This window comes from Panthera onca, chromosome B3 (assembly GCF_046562875.1).
Source record: "Panthera onca isolate mPanOnc1 chromosome B3, mPanOnc1 haplotype 2, whole genome shotgun sequence".
Taxonomy (NCBI): Eukaryota; Metazoa; Chordata; class Mammalia; order Carnivora; family Felidae; genus Panthera; species Panthera onca.
In genome coordinates, this window is record NC_138344.1 from 41,044,453 (window position 1) to 41,063,365 (window position 18,913).

At 41.5% G+C, this 18,913-nt stretch overlaps 1 protein-coding gene across 9 annotated transcripts in view; it reads left to right on the top strand.

Moving 5' to 3' along the window:
• The first annotated feature begins 12,016 nt into the window (after positions 1-12,016).
• HERC1 (HECT and RLD domain containing E3 ubiquitin protein ligase family member 1) overlaps positions 12,017-18,913 on the top strand; it is a 186,741-nt gene continuing 179,844 nt past the window's right edge. For 8 of the 9 annotated variants that reach the window (XM_081795857.1, XM_081795865.1, XM_081795861.1 and 5 more), the window contains exon 1: positions 12,017-12,190. The gene's annotated coding sequence lies outside the window, so the exon portion shown is untranslated. The remainder of the gene's footprint in view (positions 12,191-18,913) is intronic. The other variant, XM_081795858.1, reaches the window with a different exon arrangement.

Consider the following 18,913-nt stretch of genomic DNA (forward strand, 5'->3'; position numbering starts at 1 on the left):
ACATAACCCTGCCTCCCTTACAGCTAGGTGTGGCCCATAAGATCTGGCCAAGAGGCGATGATTGGAAGTGATGTCTGCAAACTCCAAAGGTGGAAGAGTTTGTTTGTCTGGAGACTCTGGCCTCTGAGAGATATCATTGAATATTTGCTGGTCTCTTGAACTGAGAAGAAAGAGAATTGGGAGCCACAGGGTGGCTGCTTTCTGCCATGAGAACAGAGAAACAAGGAGAAGCAGTTTGCCAAGAAAGGAGAATGGAGTAAATGCAAAACAGGAGGCAGGATGGGGGTATGGTGAGGTGTGAGGGGGTTCAGAGCCACTGTCCCAGCCCTGGCTCTCATTCCTCACGAATGAGGCCACACCACTCCTTTGCTTGGGTCCTTTTAATAGATCCCCCATTTTCCTTCACCTAATTTGAATAATTTTTCTGTTACTTGCAAAAAAAAAGGGGGGGGGGACTTCACATAGATAGAGCCCTCCAGAATAACCCTTTCTTTGGCATATGATAACCAGTAAGGAAAACTTATTGAGATGATATATTTTGCTTTTGCTGTTGTGGAAAAATTAGAAAGACTAGCAGTCATTTGTTTATTTATTCTTGGGATTTTCCCTCCCTGTTCTGAGAAGGTAGACAGGCTTTGAGTTTCCTGCCTCAGAGGAACTTCAAGCGATAGGGCCGTGAGAAGATGTTACCTAAGACAGCCTGCTGTCCTAGGTTTTGTTTCCAAAAGCTTGAGTTTCCATGGGAGACCATCCTGGAGGAAGGGAGAGAGATTCTAGGTGGGGGAGGTAGAAGCAGTGACAGTGAAGGGAGAATCCTTGAGATAAGAGAGGGATAAAAGTCTGTAGATTCGGTGACTTTGGGGAACTTGTAACCTAACCTGGCTAGTCCCAGGGAGATTCCAGGACCCTAGAGGGGACCAGAAGCCTGGTGCATCAAGAGAGATTGGATCCTGGTTTTCTGCGTCTGACTGTCACTTCCTGACCATAAAACTTTACTTATAAAAACAGAAGTTTGGGCAGACTTAGCCCATAGAACATAGTTTGCTGATCCTTGAATCAGAATATGTTCATTTCACAACCCTCAGTGCATTAAAAGATATGGGCCTCATGCATCAGTGGATGTCAACATCATTTTTAAAAAGTGAGATGACCAGGCATTGTGTGCCTTCTATGGTCTTGCCAAAGGACACAACCAGAGTCTAATTCAGTCTCTGGATGCATCTACATATACGCAGGAAATATAGGACACAGAGAAATATGTTGAAATGCACGAAGAGTATGCAACCAGCAAAATCTGGATTGTGGGAAACTGCACAAGTCAAAAGGATTGTTGGACAGATTGGATAAAGTAAAAGGATAGAGGGATGAGGAGATACAAGTTGAAAGAGATTTAGGGTTGTATTGTTTTGGAGAAGGATGGGCAGGACTAAACTCCAGTTTAGGGATGTATGTACTATGGGGTGAGCGTTATAAAAATCCGCCCTGGAGAGGTTTGTGATTGGAAAGGGGTCCCTGGATGGTGCTTTTGGGGTGGGTGGCAAGATTCTATTTCTTGATCTGGTGGTGTTGACAAGAATGTTCACCCTAAATTGAGCTATGCATTTGCTTTGGGTTTTGTTTGTTGTATTTATGTTTTATTTTGTAATTAAAAAAATATTTCTTATTTATTTATTTACTTATTTAAATTTATTTATTTAAATTTAAGTTAGTTAACATACAGTGTAGTATTGGTTTCAGGAGCAGAACACAGTGATTCATCACTTACATATAATGCCCAGTGCTCATCCCAACAAGTGCCCTCCTTAAAGCCCATCACCCATTTAGCCCATCCCTCCACTCACCTCTCTCCATCTACCCTCAGTTTGTTCACTACAGTTAAAGAATCTCAGGACACCTGGGTGACTCAGGGGGTTAAGTTCCGACTTCGGCTCAGGTCCTGATCTCACGGTTCCTGAGTTCAAGCCCCACATCAGGCTCTATGCTAACAGCTCAGAGCTAGGAGCCTGCTTTGGATTCTCTCCCTCTGCCCCTCCCCAACTTGTGCTCTGTCTCTTTCTCTCTCAAAAATAAATAAACATTAAAAAAAAATTTAAAGAGTCTCTTTGCTTTGTCTCCCCCCAAAATGAGTTCTAAGGACGACTTAAATCTGGAGCTGCTAGGTGCCATCGCTCCTGTATGCAGAAAGCTGCTTTGGGAACGAAGTCCTGCCCAGAGTAACACAGGGTCTAGAGACAGAATGTGAGACATTAAGTTGTTAAAAAGCAAATTTCAACTGAATAAATTTGAAGATCTAATTGGCTTTATTCAGATATTATGATTTGGGCGGCATCGCATCTAATAAGTAGAGAGATGCTCCATGGAATTATACAAATGGAAGGTTTTCATAGGCAGTAGGGTGGGACAAGAAGGTATTAGTAAAAGAAATGATTGATTCAGGCCTGAACATTTGGTGGGGGGAGGGGATGGCAGGTTTTGTTTATTTATCATGCTGGTCACTTCACTAGTGCTGATCAGGAAATTTCAGACCGGCCTTTAAAGGATCACATTCCTGGGACTGTCATTAAATCTTCGTTTGCTGTAATGGGTGGACAAATGACTCCATTTTGGGCTTAAAAAAATTTTTTTATGCTTTTATTTTATTTTTGAGAGACAGAGAAAGAGTGTGAGCAGGGGAGGGGCAGAGAGAGAGGGGGGAGACAGAATCTGAAGCAGGTTCTGGGCTCTGAGCTGTCAGTGCAGAGTCTTTTAAAAAAGGCTGGTAAATGTTCCTCAAGAAACTGCTGGTTTTGTTGGATTTTTGGTGATTGCTTTAACTATCTGTGGTAACTCACATTTTCTGCCACACACAGGCAAATCTGTTCTTCATTCTCCTGACAGTCTTGAAAGCTTTATTCCATATTTCATAATAATGGGGTCCATTGTCATTCACTAAGGTATGGTTCATTCTGACCTTGTTTGAAAGTTGGGAGAGCTCACTGAAGGACAGGATGGGAAGGAATGTTCTATCAAAAGAGAATAGGTGCCTGGGTGCCTCAGTGGGTTAAGCGTCTTACTCTTGATTGTGGCTCAGGTTATGATCTCATGGTCACGGGATTGAGCCCCTTGTTGGGCTCTGCGCTGAAAGTGGAGGCTGTTTGCGATTCTCTCTCTCAAAATAAATATATAAACATTTTTTTTAAAAAGGGAATGGGGTGCCTGGGTGGCTCAGTTGCATAAGCGTCTGACTTCGGCTCAGGTCATGATCTCACGGTTTGTGGGTTCGAGCCCCACGTCGGTTCTGTGCAGATAGCTCAGAGCCTGGATCCTGCTTCTGATTCTGTGTATCTCTCTCTCTCTCTCTCTCTCTCTCTCTCTCCCCCTCTCCCACTCATACTCTGCCTCTCTCTCAAAAATAAATAAACATTAAAAAAAATTTTTTTTAAAGGGAATAAAAATCCCATCAGCTGGAACGGTTGACACATTGGTGGGATAATCTGAGGCCTCGGGGAAGTAGTGAGCAGTCATGTGTTTCAGGTATCATTCATTCATTCGTTCATCGCATATTTATTTATTTCCAGGCACTAAACATGACAGTCCCAGGCTCAGCTTTCAGGAAACTCATAGCCGGGGTTGGCAGGGTGGGGTGAAGAGCTATGTGGTACAACCTGGGGAACTCCTGGAGGCTTATTTGTCTCTGGTATGATTCGTTTTCTGTTTTAACTTCTGAAATTTCCATCATATGAATTATTTCTTAATGTTGTTGTAATACTCCCAGGAGGTCCCATTTAGAATGCAAAAATGTATTTAAAATGTGTTAACTAGACGAGTGAGCACACTTTAGGACACAATATCACTATGGTGAAGAGTAGGAGAGGACAGATACTTTTTAATTTTTTTCAATAAGGCCCACACCCAACATGGGGTTTAAACTTCCCTCCCCAAGATCAAGAGTTGGATGCTCCACCCAGGATGGATGCATTTTGATGAGAAGACAGTCTCTGGAAAGAATCTACAGCCCTGGGCAGCCAGATGGTATTGTCTAAGGTAAGGGGGGTGGGGGGGTAGGGAAAAGGAGTGGTTGAGAAATGCCTACTATTTCACCATCTTTCTTGGGTTTAGGTGATACCCATGCCTTGAATATCTCTCCCTGGTAAGGAATATCTTCCTTGAATATCCTTGAATATCTCCTTGAATATCTTCCTGGTAAGGAAGTGGACTTATTTTGTATTCTAGGCTTTGAGGTCAGACAGATCTGTGTTTGAATCCCAGCCTTGCTACTTACTAGAAAGCACCAAATTACTTCTAAACTCAGCCTCAGTTTCCTTATCTGTATAATACAGAGAAAATATTCACCTTGCTGGATGGTGGGGGGTAGTAAAAGATATTAATGTATATAAAGAGCTCAGCCCACAGCCCAAGAGCATTGGTTTTTCTCAGTGAATGTTAGTTTCCCTTCTTGGTTGAATAATCTTATTCATTTAATGGTGTTTAGCTCAAAAAGACAAGAAATTTCAAATGGCTCTTTAGATCAGCTTTACAAATGGGGTTGGGGAGGGGGAAGAAAGAGAAAGAGAAAGAAAGACTGACCTAGCCCAATCTCATTCAGTTGACATTCCACAATCACATTTCTCAATATTCTAGAATCTTTCTGTTTATTTTGTAGTATTTCTCTTCCTGGCCTATGTTAGCCCCTAAGTCAGACCCTAACTAATCCCCTCTATATCAGAGACAAGGGGTCATAGAGTTCTTCCCATTCATTGTTTTTGTTTTCTCAAAGTATCACCTTTGGGTGCCTGAGACAATCAGGAAATGAGAGGAATTTCCTTTTTTTGGCAACAAGTAATTAAAAATAATGATTTATTGAAGGTTGGCTATGAACCAGGCAATTGGGCTCTGCATCTTACATGTTTCTTTAATGTTTCTTTAATGTTTACAACAACCAGGTGAGTGGGGATTATTATCTCAGATTTATAGAGCCCTGTAGGGTTGTTTTGAAGATTAAATGAAATCATGTTGGAAAAGTGCTTAGAACATCTAGATTCAATAGAAGTTAGCTGTCATCATTACTATTACTTTTCAGTGAGGAAATTGAGGGTCCAATTAGTTACAATACCCACCTAAAGTCAACCAGCTAGAAGGTTGAAGAAGGATCCCAGGTCTTGCTGTCCTTAAAGTCAATGTGAGAGATCCACCATGTTTCATAACATCCTGACTGAAATGACAAAACATTAATCAATTTGAATAATAACAAAAGTTTCAACCCTATCTAAACTCATAGTCTAGAAAATGTTAACCGTGATTTTGGGCCAACACATTCCCACCACTCTCCCACAACCCCTTGGTTAAAAAACTCGTTTTACAGATGCCAGGTTCAGTCCTTACCAACTTCCAGAGCACAGCCTTAAAATTCTCAACTGCCTTTCCAGATCCATCTCTCACTTTTTCTCATATGATTAGTGAGTACTATGGTATACATCTATGGTGTACCCTAACTTTTCTCTTGGTCCTGGGATTGTTCTAGGGATGAGCACTGATCCAAGCCTGGACGATCAGCACTTTTTTCCCCTAGGATTTCTCAAACTTGAATTAAGGGTATTAGTTCTTTTCTAATGGTAGAAATAGCCAGATGCAAAACTTGGGAATGCCGTATTTCCAGATATACAGAGAAAGCCAGTCTTGGGAACTTGGCTGATTTAGTTGGAAGAGCATGTGACTCCTGATCTTGGGGTTGTGAGTTTGAGCACCATGTTGGGTGTAGAGATTATTTTAAAAAATAAATTAAATTAAATTAAAGAAAAAAAGCCAGTCTAGGGGTGCCTGGGTGGCTCAGTCGGTTGAGCGTCTGACTTCGGCTCAGGTCATGATCTCACAGTCTGTGAGTTCAAGCCCCGCGTTGGGCTCTGTGCTGACAGCTCAGAGCCTGGAGCCTGTTTCAGATTCTGTGTCTCCCTCTCTCTCTGCCCCTTCCCCACTCATGCTCTGTCTCTCTCTGTCTCTCAAAAATGAATAAATGTTAAAAAAAATTTAAAAATAAAGCCAGTCTTGAGCGAAACTGAAGCCAATGCAGCAAGGGAAGCAAGGAGAGATCAAGAGAGATCTGGTAATGCTGAAGTTACTGGTTCCAAAATTTCCTGAAGCCTCAGTTCCTTGCTCCCCCCATCTCCCACTTTCAGTTTGATTATTTAGCCATTTTTCTTGATTCCTTGAACTAATTCTTCTCCTTTATTTTTGCCCAAGCAAGTTCAGGTTGGGTTTCTGTCACTTGGAACCAACAAATGTGGATAACATAAATATCATATAGTCACAACTAAACTGGACTGCCTGCTGATCCTGAGCACACTTTTGCTTATGCTGTTCTTTGTGCCTAGAATGTTTCCTATTCCCACATGTCTAAACTAACCACTCAGTCTTCAAGGCCTCATCCCTCATGCACTATCTCTGATCCAACTGCAAATATTAAACTATCCCTCCTCTAAGCTCCCAGTCCTTTAAAAGCGGAAAAAAGTTATCTTATTATACTCAGAACTCTCTAACTTGTGTTATAATTATTTATATATACACCCTCTCTACTATTTTCTTTCCAGAACAAAGATTTGCCTTGTTCATCTTGTTCCCACTGTGCTACCACAATGTCTGGCATGGATACCACTGTATAAATGTTAGTTCTTTTCTTCTTCCCCTTCTCGTGGTAGGCACACTGCTTTCCTGTAGCTTCATTATCTTTCCCTGGCATCAACATTCCATTGCCTGCTGCTGAGTGAGAAAACGTTCATCTGTGTCTGCCCCAGGCAGTTGTGTGTTGATGAAATAACACTAACAAACTGTTGTGAAAAGAATTTAATTTATCTGAAAATGGTTATTGCATTGTAGGCTTAAGGAACTAGTGAGAGAATTGGTTAGTGCCGCTTAGATGGTGGGTTGCTCCGGTATATGTGATATTTCATCTAGAATGTGGATTTCGAGTGGGAACCCTAGAAGGCTTGTATTCAGCAAGAAGGGACTCCATTTCCCAAAGGACTACCTGTTTTTAGTATCTCTGCTTCCTTTCAAATCTCTTTGCCAGATCAAGTATTTGTTAGTGTTAGTGAGGAAAGAGGTAATGAAGGTGTTCTCATACGCAGATATGTTAAAAAAATTCCAGGCAACTTTTGAGGCTTGGAGGTTGGTGTTTTGAGAATACATTATTATCAAAATACATAACTTTTTATATTTAGCTCTCAGCTTCCCTCTCAGATTCTACCACCTGGATGAAGTTTTCTCTCTTCTGCAATCTATATTCTCTTTTCTGAGTTCTCAGAATATTTATTTCTCTGCACTTTCTTTTAGCTTGCATCACACTGCTTTTTAGTAATGGCTGGTTGTGTGTGTGTGTGTGTGTGTGTGTGTGTGTGTGTGTGCAAGTCTTTAAATAACTTTAACTGGTTTTTGGGTTTGGCCTATTTCAAATCTTACCTGTACCCAGAGAAAATTATAATGCTTACACACTGGTTAAAGGATGATGTATTCCAGGGGACCTATTAAAATACCTATCACACATCTACAAATATCAAGTTACAATAAACATCTTGTCCTTTGTATCCTGCCTCTTTGGAGGAGCAATGGGATACACAAGTTTCAGAAGTTGGGCACCTGACTTTACAGTTTTGCTCATTCAACCAATGAAAAATATATAGGAATAGAATCCACATTGTTGGTTATTTAGCTATCTTTTTATGGATATGTATCTCCATCTTTCTTTTTGTTTTATTTTTTAATGTTTATTTTTGAGAGAGAGAGAGAGAGAGAGAGAGCGAGCAGGGGAAGGGCAGAGAGAGAGACACACAGAATCTGAAGCAGGCTCCAGGCTCTGAGCTGTCAGCACAGAGCCTGACATGGGGCTTGAACCCACGAACTGTGTGTATCTCCATCTTTCATTTTCAGAACCGTAGAGGGCATGGACCTACTTTGTATAGCCTATAGTTCTAGCGTGATGTCTTATACACAGGAGGCACCGATAAATGTGAGAAATGATTGAATGATACATACATTCTCTTACAGTTTCTTTGCAGGATAACATGACTAAGAATAAAGTGCTATTAGTCATCTGAAAGTCTTTTTTGTAAGGAAGTGGAGTATAAATAAGCACATAAATAAGAATAAGGTATTATTATCACATTTTGGAAAAGTCTCTTGGCCTCTGATCTGCAATATTACCTGGATCAGAAAGACTGGCTGAGGGAACAATTGGGGACCAAGAATGTGAGGTAGAATTCATTCTCTTTTTCTGGTATTTAAACACAAGCTGTAAGAACAAAATGTTTCTAATTAAGATACCACTGATTTTTCCCTCCATTAATTCCATTTTTCTTCCAAGCTAATGGGTGTATATAATGACTCCACATCAAAGACTCTTTTCTAATGGTTTAAGAGATGTGAGTTTTATTAGAACAAAGCAGAATTCACAAGCCACAACAGAGCAACTTGTCAAAGTTATTTTGGAGTTGATTTACAAATCATTCTTCATTGTGTGTGCTGTGCTTCTAAACCTCCTTCTCCGAGATTGCTTCAGCTCTTTGCACTTCCTCTTGCTAAGTCCTTCCCCTCCACACTCTTCTCACCTTGCACTCTCCTCACATAATATTATAATGATCTATTTTCTTCCCTATCACCTTCTATTAGACCAGAAACTCCTTGAGGGCAGGTATTAAACCTTGCTCAACTTAGTACATTTGGTGCCTTGCAAAAGTGTCTGATCTCTTAAAAGAATGAATGATAACAGTGCCTCACATTTATACAGCACTTTAGACCTAGAAAGCAGTTTCCTATGTTATTTAACTTCCATGATATTCTGAGGCAGGCAAAAAACCCATTATCATCCATTTTTACAGATCTGAGAAGTTCAGAGAGGCTGTGTCACGTAAGGGAAAATAGGCTGCAATTTCAGGAGACACCAGAACTAATGACTATGGATTCCAGCTCTAGAGTCCTTTTCTGAACATTGGAGCTGTTCGTTTTCTGAGCCATGTGGCAAAGGCAAAGCAGACTTATTCCTTGAATGCTTTTAACTTTCTGCCTCCACGCTTTGCTCCTCTCTTGGGTCTTTTTTACTTCTGACTTAGCCTTCCTTACAGGGAAGTTGAAAGATTCCATAAAAATCTACTTTTTGTTCCGTTTCCTACTTCTATTCTTGCTGGGACCTGCACCCCCACTTCATACATGCCTCATAAAGCAAATAGTGTATGTTCTCCTTGTAAGGGATGAGGAGTTAATTTCTTTAGAATATATTACATCTAAGGAAGGACCAGGTGAGAAAGACCAGAGGAAGCCATCATCTGTGTATTCCAGACCACCAGCGCTAGACATCTTGGTGTCAAGAACCCCTAGCTCCAAGAAATAAGACGTAGGCCCTTGTCTTTGTTCCAGTGGGTTCCTGGATGCCTGAGAGGACATGTACACTGGACCATAATCCTTAATAAAAACCCCAGATCCTGAGCAAAGATGGGACTCTCTCTCCTTCCCTTTCTGTACTCTACGGCTTCAATAAACTGCGTTCATCTCCTGCTGACTCCTATTTGATTTCTATCTTGTGAATAGCCAGGGACCATCTTGGCTGCTCCTGTGAAACCCCCTGTGGGTCCTCAGTCCATCACTACTTTTTATTTAGGAGTCACATATTTCCTATGTGCAGTTGAAAAATGAAAAAATATATACTCTTCTGTTGATTCTCCAGTTCCTCTGCCTGGGACCTCTTGGTTGAGGTGTAGGATTGTGGAATATGTGGCATGAGATGGGTATGATGTGTATTTGTGGGGAAAAATGTAGCCGACTGGTGTGGCACTGAGCAGTGCACTGCTCAGAGGACTTTCAGGGCAAGGGCCAGCAATGCTGAGGCCTTGGCTTTGAGTTCCCTCTAACAGCCCCTCCCATCTCCAACATTTTTCTCTAGTGGAAATCTGGATAAATTGAACTGGTAGAGTTGGGAGAATGATACAATAAGACTCCAGAAGATGTTGATATAAATATTAAAGAGTGTTTAGAAAAGAAGTGGAGTGGTCAAGGTGAGGGTGGAAAGCCAGGGTTTACTTGCTGACATTAACTATATTTGATAATTGTCTGCAGTTGAACTCAATTGTCTAATTGTTCAATTCTCCTTTGCACATAGCTCTGAGGGTGGAAGCTAAGGAGAGGGAAGGAGGGACTCTCTTAAATGGCCTTTAAAATAAGCAGAGTCCTTTTCTTTTCTTTTTAAATTTTTAACATTTATTTATTATTGAGAGACAGAGACAGAGCATGAGCAGGTGAGGGGCAGAGAGGAGGAGACACAGAATCTGAAGCAGGCTCCAGGCTCTGAGCTGTCTGCACAGAGCCCGATGCGGGGCTCAAACTCACAAACCGCAAGATCATGACCTGAGCCAAAGTCGGACACCCAACCAACTGAGCCACCCAGGTGCTTTTTCTTGAAAAAGAATGAGTAAAAGCAATAGTTTTACAATCCAGGAAAAATGAAATGTCCTGGGATACTTGAGTGGCACAGATGCCTACATCATCAGCAAGTTAAAATGAGAATGATAAGGGACTTGTTGGCCTTATCTCAGTTTCACATGCAATATCCCCATCATAAAGCACTAGCAATATCACTCCATGTACACCCACTCCCTCACATCTAGTTTATCAGAAATACACAGCATATTTTATATATAGAAACTTAAAAGTTATACACATAATGAGGCCTACCATTTAAAGAGTAATTAATATGTGCCAGGAGCTTTACATACATTTACTCCTCACAGGAACCCTGTGATAATAAGAACCAACATTATAGGTTGATAGATAAGGAACCGAGGTTTAGGGAGGTCAAACAACTTGCCCAAGGTCATATACCAGGTAAGTAGAACTCCAGAATTCTCACCTATGTCTGATAGTGGACTTGGGCCACACTGCCTCATATATATCCAATTTAACCACTGGCAAGCACTCTGTCTTCTGCCTGTATCATAATTTTTTACATGAGTAACACATACATGGCTTGTATGTTATGAACTCCTCTTATGTCCCCAATTAGATTGTGAGCTTCTGGAGGGAAGAGAAAGGCTTCAGATCCTCACTCAGTTAAGCAGTAACTAAGTAGAATATGTTTAACAAAGGACACCAGGAAGATGGCTAGAAATGTGGAAGTCTAGTAGTAAGAAAAGATAACAGAAGGGAGGAGACAGGAATATATTCTTTCAATAATTTAATGAGCACCTGGACTGCTGTTAGGTGCTGGGTGTACAGTGATGACCAAAGCCTGTTAGCGTTCCCACCCTTCACGGGACTTCTTTGTGAAGGTCTGGGTCATGATCAAGGATGTAAGTCACCCAAGGGACAATTTAACTCGGTGTTCCTCAGCAGAAAAGAAAACTAAGGAGTGGCAGGCCCCAGCATCTGCAGGGTTCTAGCAGTCCTGCAGCGCAAAGACATAAATAAGATAGAAGTATGCCAAGTGAAACACTTTTATATGATTGAACTTGACCGGCCAGAGGTTTAGGGCCATGTGTGAGGGGAGATAAAGAGCGCAGAGAACCAGGCGCGCTTCCGAGATAAAGGGGTGTGGTCGCCCCGCCCCTGCTGCCAGCTTCCCCAAGCGTCGCTTCTTTCGCCCAGGACTCTGGGCGGTGAGGTCTTCTCCGCCCACCACGGGGAAAACGGGGACTGCTGGATGGCCCCCAACTCCTCACCCGCCCTTGTGAAACGTCTCCAATTGTGCCTCATAAGCAGAGTCCAGCCCCCGCGGGTGGACGGGGTTGTCTAGACTCCGCGAAGGCTGAAAAGGGAGGTCAGGGCGGTGCCGAAGTCCCCAGAACATAAAACAAACCCCCACCCCCGCCATTAAGTCTCCTTCCCTTTTCCCCTCCTCCCGCAATCCCACGGTGATGCTCCTCCTCCAACCCCTCTAGCCTCCCGCGCTGGGCCTTGGCGGGGGGGGGGGGGGGGGGGGAGGGGGGGGGCGGGACGAGCGGTCAAGACTGCGCGAGAGTACCGCCCAAATCCCGCGATACTTGCCTGCTGCCGCCGCCGCCGCCGCCGCCGCCGCCGCCGCCGGCGTCGCTGCCGCCGCCTCTTACGTCTTTCCCTTTGACAAGTCGCCGCTGCTGCAGCAAAAATAAAGGACGCGGCCGCCGCAGCCGCTGCCGAGCCGAGCTCGGGTCGCCGGAGCCGCGCCCCACGCCAGCCAGCTCCGGAGCCCCGTACGGTAACGCCTCTTCTGCCCTCCTGGCTGCCTGTGCGTGCGCCCCGCCGGCCCGGCAAGGCCGGCCGGGGCCGTTCCCGGGCCGCGGCCGAGCGGGGCCGCCGGGGTCCTGGGTGGGCGGCAGGCGGAGGCCTGGGGGAACCCTCCCGGCGTTGTGCGCGCCCCCGGCTTCAGAGGCCTCCCGCCGCCTGGGCGCCTACAGAGCCGTCTTAGAAACCCAGCCGCTCGCACAGGGACCCGCCCCTCCAGCGGCTTTTTGTACCTGTCCCTGGGCCCTCGGGGGTCGCGTCTCTGACCTTCTCCTTCACCCCTGTATCCTCTGACGAGGGCCTTCCCCCGGCCGGGGCTGGGGTCGTGGGGCAGCGGCCCGACCCTGTTTCGGGAAAGCCTCGACCCCAGTGCCCCCAGTCACCGGCCGCCTTTTGAGGTGGAGATTGGGACGACGTGTCTTTCTCCTTTGCTCTGCCTTTGGGTGGGGGCAGCTCATCTGGTACACCTTTCTCCAAATCTCCTGCCTCTGTAAAATAACAATTTATAATGCCTGTGCTACCAAAAGAGGAGACGAGATGCATTGTTTAGTCTCTGGGTGAGATGAGGATGATGAGGAAAAGAGTTGTCCCAGGGAACATGTTGAAACCTTTTCTGTGATGAGTGGCAGGTTCTTGGGAGACACGAGGACAGGAACTGGTACCACCTTTCCCAAGAGATTATGTAAAAGACCTGCTCTCCGGCCCAGAGAGCTGTGTGCAGGGACAGAATTTGCCTTAATTTTAAAATAATGTCTATAGTACTGTAGAAAATATGGATAATCAGAGTTATAGGAATACCCAGTCTTAACTAACTCGTCTTTGTAATTCCATTTCCAGAGATAGCATTTCATGGTTAGCATTTTGGTGTATTTCCTAACAGACGCTTAATTTTTTCGAATAATACTTGGCTCATCATTGATTGGGACTTCCCCATTCTGTATATGTTTCAAAATGATTTGTTTTATTTGAGTCACTTGGGTCCACTTGATTAAGACTGGTTACTTGTTCATTATCACTGGTTGTACTCTGTCATCACTGTCTCTTTCATTGGACCCTCTTCCAAAATGATTGTTAGTTAAATGGTTTTAAAAATCGAAAGTTAAACAAGTGTTAACTGCTTGGATCTAGTACATACATGTTTTTACAGTTCTTTCTTTGGTGGGTGCTGAAAAGGAGCAGTGTTTGGGGGAAGCAAACTATGATTATTCACGGTGGGGAGAAACCTCTTTTCCTCAAGGTTTTATAACATTGATTTTCATTGGTTATTTTTAGACCCAAATCATTATGTGACATTGTTTGTCATAGTGCCTTTGTGATTGGGATAGGATGGATACCTGCCTTTGATTATGCAGGTTTCTATGGTGTGAGTTTATACAAGCAAAATTGAGTGTCCTAGGTGTCTGTATGCATGTACACACACGTATAATGCATCTACACATGGGCATATCTTGGAAGTGAGTTAAAATGTATTATTTGAGAAAAGAAAGCATTAAGTAGGGAAAATAATAGTCTTGTAATATTTCTTTCAAATTATATGACAGTATTATATAGCAGAATGAAATATCTAGGGAGGTTGAAAATCTAGTGGTTTTAAAAAACGTGATAGATTGTCATTTGTCCGTTGGAATGGATTAAATGGCCTATTAAGGCCTTTTGTAATTCTAAACTTATATGAATTTTGTTTTTCCTGAGGTTCTCTTATCACTTTGCTTCTTAAATTTCTAGTCATGCTGTTTTGCATGTGACACTTAGCCATTCATTTGCTGGTCATGTATTCCACTCCCTATGCAGGCGTCCTGGTGGCGCATGGAGGAGAAAGCAAATGTGTCACTTAGTCTGTTTATTAATATAAACATCTTCTGGGGCGCCTGGGTGGCTTGGTTGGTTGAACGTCTGACTTTGGCTTGGGTCATGATCTCACGGTTTGTGGGTTCCAACCTTGTGTGGGGCTCTGCACTGATTGCTCAGAGCCTGGAGCCTGCTTCAGATTCTGTGTCTCCTCTCCTCTGTCTTTGCCTGTGCTGTCTCTCAAAAATAAATAAACATTAAAAAAAAAAAAAAATATATATATATATATATATATAAACATCGTCTGCAAATCCTATTTGATTAAAGGAATTTCAAAGACTTTGTTGTTGGTTGGTCTGGATTGGTTAGTAGAAGATGTAAATAATAAATAGCAGTAGAATTCTAATGTTTCAAGCATTTTTTTTCCTAAAAGACATTTTTTCCCCCAAATACTCCTTAGTATTTAAATTAAAAAGAATGACTCGATATATTGAACAGTTGCACTGTTAAAATTTAGATTTTCAGTAAAATAATAGTAATGAAGACTTTGTGGTTTGGGGTGTGGAGAGAAGTTTGTGTTAAGATAAAAGCATATTGACTTGTGAAACATTTTGAATTTTATAGTTGGACAACTATGTAATAATAAGTAAAAAACTTACTATAACCTATTGACTTTTTTTAATGTAAGTAAAACTTTGGCTTAATAGACAAATGCGTTGCTACAGGCACATACTGCAGATTATCATGATGTTGAAAACAACCAATTGGCCACATCATTTAAAAATAAGTTTGCAAAGCCAGTGAAGTCACAACAGCTAGCAATTTTTTTTTTTTTTCACTAAGGTCTAAGGGAACATAAAGTAGATAATTAATTTTTAGATACCAGATCTAATTTTTATGGTTTTAGTTTTTTCTGTTGTCACTTACTGGGCCCTCTAAATTAATCAGAATATTAAATTACAGATGAGATCCCTGAGCAAGGAAATATGACACTTGCATAAGATGATCAATTGATGGATTTTATTTATTTTTAACCGTTTATTTTGAAATAATGTTAGACTTACAGAAATGTCGCAAAGATAGTACAGAGAGTTCCTATATAATACTCTTCATACATCATCTCCTGATGTTGACACTTTATATAACCAAAGTACAATGATCAAAGCCAGGAAATTAGTTTTGGTATAATACTGTTAACTAAACTACAGACTTTATTTGAATTTCACTAGTTTTCCCCCTAATGCCTTTTTTTCTGTTGCAGGATTTAATTAATTGCATTTAGTTGTTATATCTTTCTTGTCTCTTCCAGTCTGTGACAGTTCCTCAATTTTTCCTTGTCTTTCATGATCTTGACACTTTTGAGGAGTACTGTTAGTTAATTTGTAGAATTTTTCCCATTTTGGATTTGTCTGATGTTTTCTATGATTTGATTGAAATTATGTATGTTTACAAGAAAACCACAGAAATGATGTGTCCTAGGTGCATCATTTTAGAGGATACATGTTGACAGATCTTATCGCTAGTGATATTTTCACCTTGATTACTTTGTTAAGGTGGCCTCTGCTGTGTTTCCCTTATAAAGTTACTATTCACTCTTTTGGTACATGTCTTGGGAGGGGGGAGGGGGACTATGCAGATAAACTGTTTCTCCTCAAACTTTCTGCCACTGATTTTACCATGCCTTGGTAGATCTTGTCCTCAACAGTTATTGTGGTTCCTACCTAATGGTGATTTTGTATTTTCTTCATTTTAAAAATACATACTATTAGAATTCTTCTATTAGGAAGTGGTATCTCTTCCTCATTTATTTGGTTATTTATTTATATAAGTATACTGTCATTGGTTATTTGTTTTATTCTACATGTTATAGCCCAATACTATTTTTTTTGTTACTCAAATTTCCCCAGTTTTGGCCATTAGGAGCCTTTTCATGTTGGCCTTCATCCTTATTCAAGAACTTCCTTATATTCTGGCACCATAGGCTATTTCTTGCTCATCTTGTACCTTTCCTTTTATCAGTCCTGGAATCAAGAACTTGTCTAAGGAAATCTGTTTCCTTTGATCAGAGAATAGAATTTAAATTAAGACCTGGATTCTAGGTGTAGTTAACGGGAGTGTCACTAATCCTAGGCCCTCAGAGGGCAGGGTTTGGAAATACATGTATATACACTAACGTACAAATGAGTCACGCGCGCACACGCGCATGCTTGTTTATTTCTATATTTATCTTTCTATATATATTAAAAACCATGAGTTTGTATTGATAGCTTCTACTCTACTCCAACACCACAGGTTCATTTTAACCTTTACTCGTTTCTTTCTTTTTTTTTTAAGTTTATTTTTTTTTGAGAGACTCAGATAGTGCAAGCAGGGGAGGGGTAGAGAGGGGGAGAGAGAGAATCCCAATCGGGCCCCGCACCTTCAGCGTGGAGCCTGATGCTGGGCTTGAACCCACAAACTGTGAAGTCATGACCTGAGCCAAAACCAGGAGTTGGCCGCTTAATCGACTGACCCACCTCGGCCCCCAATCTTTGATTGTTTCTTATTTGTAACTTTTTTCTGATAGTGAAAAATCTGGCTTTTGTTTTCTACAGAAAATGAGTTAATAGATCATATCCAAATTACTTGCTGACTTTTATTTATTTATTTTTTTACCGTTTATTTATTTTTGAGACAGAGAGAGACAGAGCATGAACGGGGAAGGGTCAGAGAGAGAGGGAGACACAGAATCTGAAGCAGGGTCCAGGCTCCTAGCTGTCAGCACAGAGCCCGACGTGGGGCTCGAACTCACAGACTGTGAGATCATGACCTGAGCCGAAGTCGGATGCTTAACCAACTGAGCCACCCAGGCGCCCCACTTGCTGACTTTTATAATGCATATCAAGTAGTTACTGATTGCTAACAGTACCCTTTTGAGATGCCTATTTGCTAATTAGAGTTCATTGTTTGTGTCCAGTGTTTTTTGTTGTTTTTTTTTTTGTCTTGTCTTTAGCCTTACAGTATCTAGTCAAAATATTTTTTTTTCCAAAGTTGTTTAGGTTAGTTCTTTACTTCCCCACTCCCTTTAGGGTGGTTCTGTTTTTCATCTGTAATGCAGTTAGATTCTTTTCTTTGTATTCCATTTTGGATTACCCCTCAATCCTGGTTGATTTTGATTATTGATTTATTTATTTTGGTATATGAAACATTGTAGTTACTAAACATTACTACATAAAAAGATACAGAGAAATATCACTTCTTATTCCTACTACCCCATTTCCACCTCCACTTCCACCTCCTTTTGCCCATCTGTTTTCCTTGCCTTGTAGGTAACCAGTCTCTTCAGTTTTTTTGTTTATTCTTCTGTTACTTCTTTTACAGAAATGAACAGCCTGTGTTTTGTTTTTTTTTTTATATTCCTTTCTTCTTTCTTTCTCATACAGTTTAAAAAAAAATTTTTTTTTTAACATTTATTTATTATTGAGAGGCAGAGCATGAGCATGGGAGGGCAGAGAGAGGAGGAGACACAGAATCTGAAGGAGGCTCCAGGCTCTGAGCTGTCAGCACAGAGTCCGATGCGGGGCTTGAACCCACAAATGACGAGATCATGACCTGAGCTGAAGTCAGATGCTCAACCGACTGAGCCACCCAGGCGCCCCTTTCTCATATAGTTTTAATTGAGACACATTTCACCCAACACAGAACTTACCTTTTTAAAGTGTACAATTTAGTGGTGTTTTGTGTATTCAAAGGTTGTGCAGCCGTTACAACTATCTAATTCAGGAATATTTTCACCACTTCAAAAAGAAACCCTGTATCCATTAGCAGTCATTTCCCCTACCATCTTCCTTAGCCCCAGTTAACACTAATTTGGTTTCTGTTTGTATAAATTTGTCTATTCTGGACGTTTCATGTAAATGGAATCATATAGTATGTGGACTTTTGTGCCTGGCTTCCTTTACTTAGCATGATTTTTTTCAGGGTTCTACCATGTAGCATGTATTAGTACTCCATTCCTTTTTATGGCTGAATAATACTCCATTATATGGATATATCACATCTGTGCATCCAGTGATGGACATTGGTTTTCTATTTTTTGGCTATTGTGAATAATACTGCAAATGAGCATTCATGTACAAGTTTTTGTGTGGACATATATTTTCAGTTCCTTTGGGTATATACCTAGAAGTGGAATTACTGGGTTGTATGATAACTCTATGTTTAACTTTCTGACTAACTGCCCAACTGTTTTCTTTTCCCTTCTTTCTTATATGAAGAGTAACATGTTATAGATACTCTTTTGGAGTTTATTTTTTTTACTTCTTGGAAATCGCCGGATATCCTGGAAATCTCTCCAAATTAATTCATTCTGTCTCTTTTTTTAATGTCTATTTATTTATTTTTAAGAGAGAGGGAGGGAGCAGGGGAAGGGCAAAGAGAGAGGAAGATAGAATCCCAAGCAGGCTCCGTGCTTTTAGCGCAGAGCCCGATGTGGGGCTTGAGTCCACAAACCGTGAGATCGTGACTTGAGCCGAAATCAAGGGTCAGACACTTAACTGACTCAGCCACCCAAGGGCCCCAAATTACTTCATTCTTTTTAATAACTAGTCTTCATTCTTTTTTTACAGCTGTATAGCACTCCGGTCAGTAGATTTATCTAATTTATTCAGCCATTCTATGTACATTTGAGTTGTTTCCTATATTTTGCAGTTATAAACAGTATCGCAGTTAACTGACCTGTGCATATGCAGTTTTGTACTGTTAGAGGTGTATCTTCAAGGAAGATTTCTATGAGTAGGATTGCTGGGTCAAAAGTTAAGTACATATGGTAGTCCTCCCCCATATCTACAGTTTATCTTTCCATGATTTCACTTACCGGTGGTCACCAGTGGTTGAGAAGCAGATGATCCTTCTCCTGATGTATAGTCAG